Below are 12041 nucleotides of genomic sequence, written 5' to 3'. Positions count from 1 at the left end.
TCGGCCGCCAGTAGCTTTATCCTGGCGCCGCCCGCCGCCTTTCACCACTAGATAGCCATTCCACCCCGAAAAAATAGCAGAGCTTCGCCACGGCAGCCCCTCCAACAGCAGCTGGGCATTTCCGGCCGCGGAGGGGCAATTTAGCGGCGGGGACACGCCCACCGGGCGCAAGGTGTTCGGCGATTTTCCTGCCTCGGCGATGGACTCGGATGACGAGGAAGCGCTCGTCGCGCTGCTAGAGAAGGAAGCCGAGGCCGACGTCTAGGAAGAAGAGCATCTCATGGTGCTCGCCGCCCTCGCCCAGCTGTTGGTGAGCAATGAAAAGTTGCGGCGAGGTGGCTCGGCGCCGGGGCGGGTGAAAGCAAAGAACCGGCATCGTCTCAAAGGCTACTGCATGCTCTACTCCGACTACTTCGCCGATGCTCCACTTCACAGCGAGAAAACATTTCGGCGCCGTTATCGAATGAGCCGAAAGCTCTTCCTCAGGATTGTGAACTCCATCCTGGAGTTCGGCAACTACTTCAAGTGCAAGATGGATTGCACCGGCGCCCTTGGATTCACCTCCATCCGGAAGTGCACGACAGCGATGAGGATGCTTGCATACGGAGCTTCCGGTGATTCACTCGACGACTATGGGCGCATGGCCGAGTCCACCAGCATAGAGTGTTTCTACAAGTTCTATCGGGCAGTGGTGGCAGTGTTTGGACCACAATACTTGAGAACACCCAATGCGGAAAACACTGCTCGGATCCTAGCACAGAATGCAGCAAGAGGATTTCCCGGGATACTTGAAAGTATCGACTGCATGCATTGGGAATGGAAGAATTGCCCATTTGCTTGGCAGGGGATGTACAAAGGCGCCAAAGGCGGTTGCAGTGTGGTACTTGAGGCGGTGGCCACACAGGATCTCTGGATTTGACACTCCTTCTTTGGTATGCTAGGAACTCACAATGACATCAACGTGCTGCAGTGCTCTCCTGTCTTTGCCAAGCTTGTTGAAGGTCATTCTCCTCCGGTGAACTTCGAGATCAATGGGCGGCACTACAACAAGGGGTACTATCTAGCTGATGGCATCTATCCGAGATGGTCGACATTTGTGAAGACGATCTCAAACCCTGTGCCAGGAGGCAAGAACGCCTGGTTTGCGAAGGTTCAGGAGGCTTGCAGGAAGGATGTCGAGCGGGCATTTGGTGTGCTCCAATCTCGATTTGCTGTTGTCCGGTACCCCGCTCAGACCTGGTCGAAAGATCAAATATGGAAGATTATGACTTGATGTGTCATCTTGCACACATGATCATCGAGAGCGAGCAAGAAGACCCAGTGTTTGACACCGAACCATACTACAGGCAGGGTCCTCTAGTCGAAGTTGATCACCAGCTACCGGTAACCTGGACTGCCTATCTCAGTATGCGTCAGGAGATCCAAGACCCACAGGTGCATCATCAACTGCAGCAAGATCTAATAGAGTATCTATGGAGGCTCAAGAGCGACGCCGGGCGCGACGTGTGATGAAATATGAGTTTTTATTTGTTGAACTATATAATTTGTATTGAACTATTTGTTGTTATCCTATTTTGTTAAAGTATTTGATATTTCTGTGATGAAATATGTGATAAAAAAATTTATATGCATAATTGAACGTTGAACAATGGCAAACCACGCCGAATATGAGCCTATTGTCGCCCATATGGGCCCTTTATTCGTCGAAATGGGGCTGAAAGTGGGCCAATTTTGGCGCCTGGGGGCGAGCTGGGGCGACGACTGGGTGCGAAACCACCCCCAGCGCCGATTGTATCGTCGGCTCGCCCTCAGGGGCGATTTTTATGCGTCCTGGGGGGCGAATGGCTGGAGATGCTCTTACCCCTCTTGGGTTTTTTTACTAGACAATTGCACGTACTAGATTAGCTTGTGACTGTGCGTCTATTATTATATTAATGTGCTAAAAGCTTAGCAAGTTTTTATATACAATCGCCTGTTATTTATTATTAAATATTTATTTAGTAAGAATTTGATAACTTACCAAACAAAATATGTTTTTTATAAGTTAATAAAACATAAGACAATGATTCTATTTTAGAGGGGATAGATGGGAGAAAAATTAGAGATGAGAGAAAAGAATCAAAGAGAAGAAAAGAGCAGGGTATATATAAGGAAGGTTATACAAAAGAGATGTAAAATGGGGATGAATAGGTGCTTTAAAATAATTATGATTTAGGTTTGAACAAATGTGAAATAAAACTAGCATTTAATTTGTCAAGCACAAAACCTAAAACAACCAGGCTCACCTATGTGCACTAACAATTTATGGTAAGTAAGATAAACAATTAAGTGATAACAAGATATATAACATGAAACACTATGGCTATCACAAAGTAAAGTGCATAAGTAAAGGGCTCGGGTAAGAGATAACTGAGGCACGCAGAGACGATGATGTATCCCGATGTTCACACCCTTACGGATGCTAATCTTCGTTTGAAGCGGTGTGAAGGCACAATGCTCCCCAAGAAACCACTAGGGCCACCGTAATCTCCTCACGCCCTCGCACAATGCAAAATGTCGTGATTCTACTAAGGGACCCTTGAGGGCGGTCACCGAACCCGTTCAATTGGCAACGCTTGGGGGGATCACCGAACCCGTACACTTTGGCAACCCTTAGGGGCGATCACTGAAATCTGTACAAATTGCCCGAAGCGATCTCCACAACCTAATTGGAGGCCCCGACGCTTTCTTGGAGCTTTACACCACAATGATTGAGCTCTGAGGCACCACCAACCGTCTAGGACGCCCAAGCACCAGAGAGGAACAACCTCTAGGGTACCTAGCACCCAAGAGTAGTATTTACATAAAAACAATAATACTTCAATCATATTAATAAAGCAATCACGTCTTCTCAAAATAACATGGCCAAAGAAAGTTATCCCTACAAAATTATATAGTTTGGCTAAGCTCCATCTTCATCACACAAAGTATTAAATCATGCACAACCCCATTGACAAGCCAAGCAATTGTTTCATACTTTTGACGTTCTTAAACTTTTTTAACTTTCACGCAATACATGAGCGTGAGCCATGGATGTAGCACTATAAGTGAAATAGAATATGATGGTTGTGGAGAAGACAAAAAGAAGGAGAAAGTCTCACATCAACTAGGCATATTAACGGGCTATGGAGATGTCCATCAATAGATATCAATGTGAGTGAGTAGGGATTGCCATACAATGGATGCACTAGAGCTATAAAAAAAACTCAAAAAGAAACTAAGTGGGCGTGCGTCCAACTCGCTTGCTCATGAAGACCTAGGGCAATTTCAGGAAGCCCGTCATTGGAATATACAAGCCAAGTTCTATAATGAAATATTCCCACTAGTATATGAAAGTGACAAAATAGGAGACTCTCTATCATGAAGATCATGGTGCTACTTTGAAGCACAAGTGTGAAAATGGATAGTAACATTGTCCCTTCTCTCTTTTCTCTCATTTCTTTTTTTATTTGGGCTTCTTGGCCTCTTTTATTTTTTGTAAAGTCCGGAGATCCGTCCCAACTTGTGAGGGAATCATAGCTTCCATCATCTTTCCTCACATGGAACAATGCTCTAATAATGATGATCATCACACTTTTATTTACTTACAACTCAAGAATTACAACTCGATACTAGAACAAAAATATGACTCTATATGTATGCCTCCGACGGTGTACCGGGATGTGCAATGATCAATAGAGACATGTATGGAAAATATGAACGATGGCCTTGCCACAAATAATATGTCAACTATATGATCATGCAAAGCAATATGACAATGATGGAGCGTGTCATAATAAACAGAACAGTGGAAGTTGCATGGCAAAATATCTCGGAATGGCTATGAAAATGCCATAATAGATAGGTATGATGGCTGTTTTGAGGAATGGTATATGATGGGTGTAATGCACCGGCGAAAGTTGCGCGGTACTAGAGAGGCTAGCAATGGTGGAAGCGTGAGAGTGCCTATAATCCATGGACTCAACATTAGTCACAAAGAACTCACATACTTATTAAAAAAATTATTAGTCCTCGAAACAAAGTACTACATGCATGCTCCTAGGAGGATAGATTGGCAGGAAAAGACTATCACTCGTCCCAGACCGTCACTCATAATGAAGATAATCAATAAATAAATCATGTTCTGATTTCATCACATAACGATTCACCATACGTGCATGCTACAGGAATCACAAACTTTACAGAAGTATTTCTACCAATCCACAATTACTCACTAGCATGATTGTAATATCACTATCTTTATATCTCGAAACAATCATAAGGAATCAAACTTCTCATAGTATCCAATGCTCTTTATATGAATTTTTTTATTATATCCCTTTTGGATGCCCATCATATTAGGACTAAATTCATAACCTAAGCAAATTATCATGATGTTTAGAGCCTCTCAAGATAATATAAGTGAAGCATGAGAGTTCAACAATTTATGTAAAATAAAGCCACCACCGTGCTCAAAAAAGATATAAATGAAACACTAGAGCAAATTGCCTAGCTAAAAAGATATAAGTGAAGCACATAGAGTATTCTAATAAATTCATGATTCATGTGTGTCCCTCTCAAAAGGTGTGTACAACAAGTATGATTGTGGCAAACCAAAAAGAAAGTACTCATATCATACAATATGCTCCAAGCAATACACATATCATGTGGTGAATAAAAATATAGCCTCAAGTAAATTTACCGATGGATTGAAGACGAAAGAGAGGATGCCATCCGGGGCATTCCCAAGCTTAGATGCTTGGTTGTCCTTGAATATTACCTTGGGGTGCCTTGGGCATCCCCAAGCTTAGGCTCTTGCCACTCTTTATTACATAGTCCATCAAATATTTAACCAAAACTTAAAAACTTTATTCCATAGTCCATCAAATCTTTACCCAAAACTTGAAAACTTCACAACACAACACTCAACGGAAAACTCATGAGATCCGGTAGTATAAAAAAATATAAATCACCACTTTTGGTACTGTTGTGAACTCATTATTTATTTATATTGGTGTAGTATCTACTGTATTCCAACTTCTCCATGGTTCATACCCCCAAATACTACTCATAGATTCATCAAAATAAGCAAACAACACATAGAAAACATAATCTGTCAAAAACAGAACAATCTGTAGTAATCTGTAAACTTAGTATACTACTATAACTCCACAAATTATGAAAAAATTAGGACAACAGAGGCAATTCATATACCAATCTTGTGTAAAAAAATCAAGAATTTATCACGTTCCAGCAGCTCAGATCAATTATGTTTCTGGGCGCAAAAGTTTTTGTTTTTCAGCAAAATCAAATCAGCGATATACTAAAGTATCCCAAAGGCTTTACTTGGCTCAAACACTAATTAAAAACACCAAGACACGATTACTACAGAGGAAATAAAGTGTATTTATTCAAGAACAGAAGCAAAAACAAAAACACAAAAAATAAATTTGGGTTGCTGATACATCTCCAACGTATCTATAATTTATGAAGTATTCATGCTGTTATTTTATCATTCTTGGTTGTTTTACAATCATTTTATAGCAACTTTACATCATTTTTTGGGACTAACCTATTGACCCAATGCCCAGTGCGAGTTGTTGGCTTTTGCTTGTTTTTTACATCGCAGAAAATCAATATCAAACGGAGTCCAAACACCGCAAAACTTTTTGGAGATTTTTTATGGACCGGAAGGAACCCAATGGGCCAGAGCTACACCTGGGGGGTGCCCCGAGGGGGGCACAACCCACCAAGGCGCGTCGGGGCCCCTGGCGAGCCCGGTTGGGTTTTGCCCACCTCGGTGGCCTCCTGCACCCCTTCTCTGTACTATAAATTTCCAAATATTCCGAAACCCTTCGGGGTTAACCTAGATCAGAAGTTCCGCCGCTGCAGGGCTCCGTAGCCACCGAAAACCAATCTAGACCCGTTCTGGCACCCTGCCAGAGGGGGAATCATCTCCAGTGGCCATCTTCATCATCCCGGCGACCACCACGATGAGGAGGGAGTAGTCCACCCTCGAGGCTGAGGGTTTGTACCAGTAGCTATGTGTTTAATATCTCTCTCTCTCTCTCGTTATCTATATCATGGGCTTTGTTAATATAGTCAAATCATATGATGTTTCTCCCCTCTATACTCTCACTGTGATGAATTGAATCTTTACCCTTTGAACTTTTGTCTTGTCGGATTGAATATTCAGATATGAGAACACATGATATATGTCTTGCGGTATGAATACTTGAGGTGACAATTGGGGTATCTTATTGATTCACTTGATATATGTTATGGCATTCGACTCGTGGATTCCCACGGTGATATTGGGGTAATCTATGCATAGGGGTTGATGCACGTTTTTCTCCAACGGAAACTTCGGGGTCTCTTTATAGTTCTTTGTGTGGATTGAGTATTATGAATATGAATATGCTTTGGTGTTATTCTAGTACGAACTATAGGATAGATCGAATGGAAACAATAGCTTTGTGTTATTTTAGTATGAACTCTTGAATAGATCGATCGGAAAGAATAGCTTTGAGGTGGCTTCACACCCTACAAACAATTCCTACCTTTTGTTCTCCGCTAATAGGAACTCGGGAGTGATTCTTTGTTGTACTTTGAGGGATAATCATATGATCCAACTATGTTAGCAGTTGAGAGATTGCACTAGTGAAAGTACGGACCCTAGGCCTTGTTTTTAAGCATTGGAATACTGTTTTTGTGCCTGTTTACTATTTGATACCTTGCTGTTTTTATTTATTAAGATTATAAAAATATATTTCTACCATCCATATTACACTTTTATCACCATCTCTTCGCCGAACTAGTGCACCTATACAATTTGCCATTGTATTGGGTGTGTGGGGACACAAGAGATTTCTTGTATTTGGTTGCAGGGTCGTTTGAGAGAGACCATCTTCATCCTACACCTCTCACGGATTGATTAATCTTAGGTCATCCACTTGAGGGAAAATTGTTACTGTCCTACAAAACTCTGCGCTTGGAGGCCCAACACGTGTCTACAAGAATGAAGTTGCGTAGTAGACATCAAGCTCTTTTTTGGCGCCGTTGCCGGGGAGGTGAGTGCTTGAAGGTATATCTTTAGATCTTCCTATTGAATCTTTTAGTTTCTTGTTTTATCACTAGTTTGGTTTATAAAAAGAAAACTATAGAAAATGGAATTTAGGTTGCATCATATTATTGATCATCTTTATAATGTCTTTCTTGAAAATGATGGTTTGGAAAATTGTGCTTACTTGCTAGAAGAAGAAGTCAATAAAATGTTTGGCACAAAATATTTGAATGATGAGCATGCTTGACATGTTGTTAGTATAAATTCTTTGACTATCCAAAATGCTAATGATGATTGCACAAGTCATGACAAAAATGTTTCTTATAAGCATGTCACTTTTTGCGGAGTGAATTGGGAGTGCTTTTGCACACCAAAAAGGGAAGATAGATTTTGTAAGAAGCATAAAATTTAGAAACAAAAATGTTGCAATAGAGGCTAGATGATTGTGCTGAAATATGTAATTTTTTTGGCCATCCTTGTGAACTTTGCAATGAACATGGTCATTTAAATCTTCAATGCAAATTCTTTCATGATCAAATCGTGTCCAAAAATTGTGATAACTTAATTACCCTTGAGCATCATAAAGAGCTTACTCTTCTTTTGGGCTATGAAGAAATGAAACATATAACTAAGGATTTTCCAAATCCCAAGAGATTTCTTGAATTTGATCTAGAGGAAATTTATATGTTTTGCGCGGTAAATTGCATTGAGAATCCTTATATTGCCAACTACCTAAAGACAAGAAAACAAATGGAATATGAAGAGAGTACTAATGAAAGGGAAAATATTTCCCAATACCCTCCTAGTGTTTATTATGATGAATCAGATAATGAGGAGGAACTTCCTATCCAATCAATCTCTTCAACAAGGAGCTCGAAAAATTTAATTGAACCCACACATGATGTGGTGAAGAAGAAGAAAATAAATAAAGAATAGAGGTAAAAAGGTATCTCTCCCAAATAATGTTGCTCATATTATTGTTGTTCCCCATGAAAATGAATCAAAAATTATTGTGGAAGATGATGAACTTGATGATGATTCTGTTATGCCTATTGCTTGTTGTGATGATTATGATTGGGAAGATAATGATACTTCTTATAATCTTGGAAATCTTTTTGTCACTTGCTTGGAAGAATATGATAATAATGTTTGCTATACTATTGGTGCCATTCATGCTATTGATAAGAATGATTGTGATGATATGCAAAACCACAAGCTTGGGGATGCTATGTTTGATGAGTATGATATGTTTGAAGATTTATTTGCTGGAAATAATGCTTTTACTAAGCTTGGGGATGTTTTGCTTAATGAATGCGATCCTTTGATTCCTTCTACTTTCGATAAGAAAATTTATTATGATGATGGAATGCCTCCTATTTATGATGGTTACATTGATGAAAGTGGGTTTGGAAGAGTGTCAACTCTAGGTAGTAGTGATCCCACTATTTTGGAGGGTGTTGAATCTTATTTCAATATTGATGAAAGTGGATTTGGAGAGGTCGTGACTTTATTTAGTGATACATCCACTATTTTGGAAGATGTTTCAATTGACTATGACAATGAAGTTGTTATCTATGATGATTATTATGATGACATCTATGCCATAAAGAGTGATAAATCTTCTATACATGTGCATCATGAAAAGAGTGTTGATACGTCCATTTTGCATCATGCTTTTATATCGATATTTATTGCATTATGGACTGTTATTTCACTTTATGTCACAATACTTATGGCTATTCTCTCTTATTTTACTAGGTTTACATAAGGAGGGAGAATGCCGGCGGCTGGAATTCTGGGCTGGAAAAGGAGCAAATATTAGAGACCTATTCTGCGCAACTCTAAAAGTCCTGAAACTCCACGGAACATCTTAAAATAAATAAAGAAAAATCCTCGCCAAAGATGAAGGCCAGGGGGCCCACACCCTGCTCACGAGGGTGGGGGGCGCACCCCCCTCCTAGGGCACGCCCCCTACCTCGTGGGCCCCCTGGTGGGTCTCCGACGTCCATCTTCTCCTATATGAAGTCTTTCGATGAGAAAAAAATAAGAAGGAACTTTTCAGGACGAGACTCTGCCGCCACGAGGCGGAACCTTGGCGGAACCAATCTAGAGCTCCGGCAGAGCTGTTCTGCCGGGGATACTTCCCTCCGGGAGGGGGAAATCATCACCATCGTCATCACCAACGCTCCTCTCATCGGGAGAGGGAAATATCCATCAACATCTTCACCAGCACCATCTCATCTCCAAACCCTAGTTCATCTCTTGTATCCAATTCTTGTCTCAATGTCCGGGATTGGTGCTAGTAGGTTGCTAGTAGTGTTGATTACTCCTTGTAGTTGATGCTAGTTGGTTTATTTGGTGGAAGATCATATGTTCAGATCCTATATGCATATTATTACCCCTCTGATTATGAACATGAATATGCTTTGTGAGTAATTACGTTTGTTCCTGAGGACAAGGGAGAAGTCTTGCTATTAGTAGTCATGTGAATTTGGTATTCGTTTGATATTTTGATAAGATGTATGTTGTCTAGCCTCTAGTGGTGTTATGTGAACGTCGACTACATAACACTTCACCATTATTTGGGCCTAGAGGAAGGCATTGGGAAGTAATAAGTAGATGATGGGTTGCTAGAGTGACAGAAGCTTAAACCCTAGTTTATGCGTTGCTTCATAAGGGGCTGATTTGGATCCATATGTTTCATGCTATGGTTAGGTTTACCTTAATACTTTTGTTGTAGTTGCGGATGCTTGCAATAGAGGTTAATCATAAGTGGGATGCTTCTTCAAGTAAGAACAGCACCCAAGCACCGGTCCACCCACATATCAAATTATCAAAGTATCGAACGCGAATCCTATGAACGTGATGAAAACTAGATTGATGATATTCCCATGTGTCCTTGGGAGCGCTTTTCCTATTATAAGAGTTTGTTCCGGCTTGTCCTTTGCTACAAAAAGGATTGGGCCACCTTGCTGCACTTTATTTACTTTTGTTACTTGTTGCTCGTTACAATTTATCTTATCACAAAACTATCTGTTACCACTTATTTCAGTACTTGCAGAGAATACCTTGCTGAAAACCGCTTATCATTTCCTTCTGCTCCTCGTTGGGTTCGACACTCTTACTTATCGAAAGGACTACGATAGATCCCCTATACTTGTGGGTCATCAAGTGTTGTATGTGATAGTTATATTGTTGAATCCATTCATGATGTTTGTGAAAATTATCATGTGGAAGGAACTTATGCTCTTACAAATCTCAATAATATCATTTTTTTTCTCCATGTGTTGATTGTTTTGAATTTGCACTTGTTTTGCCTTTCTATGCTAGTTGATTCTTGTTCCCATAAGTTGTTTGCTCACAAAATACCTATGCATAGGAAGTGAGTTAGACCTAAATGTGCTAGTCATATGCTTCATGATGCTCTCTTCATGTTTTCAATTCTTATCATTTATGCGAGGATCATTGAAGTCATCATGCCTAGCTTAAAAGACATAAAAGAAAAGCGCTTGTTGGGAGACAACCCAACACTTTTACCTACTGTTTTTGTGTGTTCACATGATTAGGCTACTGTAGTAATCATGTTTTATTGCTTTTGTTTCAATAAAGTACTCCCTATGTCCGAAAATTCTTGTCTTAGATCTGTCTAAATACGGATGTATCAAGTCATGTTTTAGTATTAGATACATCCGTATCTAGATGAATCTAAGACAAGAATTTTGGGACGGAGGGAGTACCAAATAAGACCTTTGGGATGGCTTACGGTGATAGTTGATTTGATCTTGCTGAAAAACAAAAACTTTTACGCTCAGGAAAATAATTCTCATTTTTAACAGAAGCATGATAAAATGCTTATTCTTTTTTTAGAAGATTAATATACAAATTTCTCAAGTTGTCCTAATTTTTCAGAACTTTTGGGGGTAGCAGAAGTATGGTTTGAGTACAGATTACTACACACTGTTCTGTTTTTGACAGATTCTGTTTTCAATGCATAGTTTGCTTGTTTTCTAGTTTCCATGGCTTATATTGCTCAATATAAATTTTAGAAATGATATGATATAGTAGTCATTGTGTGAGAACAATTATGAATCTTGTCTTTGGCAGTACCAAAAGTGAAATGGTTTGCTCTTTATCATACTAACCTATCTCACAAAGTTCCGTTAAGTTTTGTGTGATTGAAGTTTTCAAGTTTTGGGTGAGATATAGATATGAGGAGAATAAGGAGTGACAAGAACCTAAGCTTGGGGATTACCAAGGCAACCCCAAGGAAATATTCAAGGAAGATCCAAGCAACCAAGCTTGGGGATGCCCCGGAAGGCATCCCCTCGTTCGTCTTCAACATTATCGGTAACCTCATTTGGAGCTACGTTTTCATTCGTCACATGATATGTGTTTTACTTGGAGCATCATTTTATTTTGCTAGGATTTGATTGCTGTTATTTATAATAATGTTTTGCATCTTTTATTTCAATAAAAGTGGCAATGATAACTTTTTGCAATGCTTATTTTGCAAGTATACATGTTGCTGTTTGAAAACAGAAAGTTTGCCGCTGTTGCAAAAACTGCATAGGAAAGTCAGAATGTGATAAAATGTTGAAACTTTTAGTAAAATAAGCTCTGATAAATTTTCTACAGTGTGGTAAATTTTCATAATGTTTGGAGTTGAATAAGTATTGATACTCTTGCATTCTTTACAGGTTGTACTGTTTTGGCAGATTGCTGTTATGTTTGCATTGTTTGCATATGTTTGCTTGTTTAATGATCCTATTCGAGGATAAGAGTATTAAATATGCAGAGGCATTTAGTATGCAATGTTGAATAATAATTTTAGTGATTTTCTACAGTAGAGAATGATAAGGTTTTTGCATTGGTTTATACTAACTTATCTCATGAGTTCTTGTTGAGTTTTGTGTGGATGAAGCTTTTGCGATTTAGGAAAACCGTGATATGAGAGGAATTA

Source organism: Triticum dicoccoides, chromosome 4A, assembly GCF_002162155.2.
Source record: "Triticum dicoccoides isolate Atlit2015 ecotype Zavitan chromosome 4A, WEW_v2.0, whole genome shotgun sequence".
NCBI lineage: Eukaryota > Viridiplantae > Streptophyta > Magnoliopsida > Poales > Poaceae > Triticum > Triticum dicoccoides.
Note: the sequence above shows the minus strand (reverse complement) of the source record.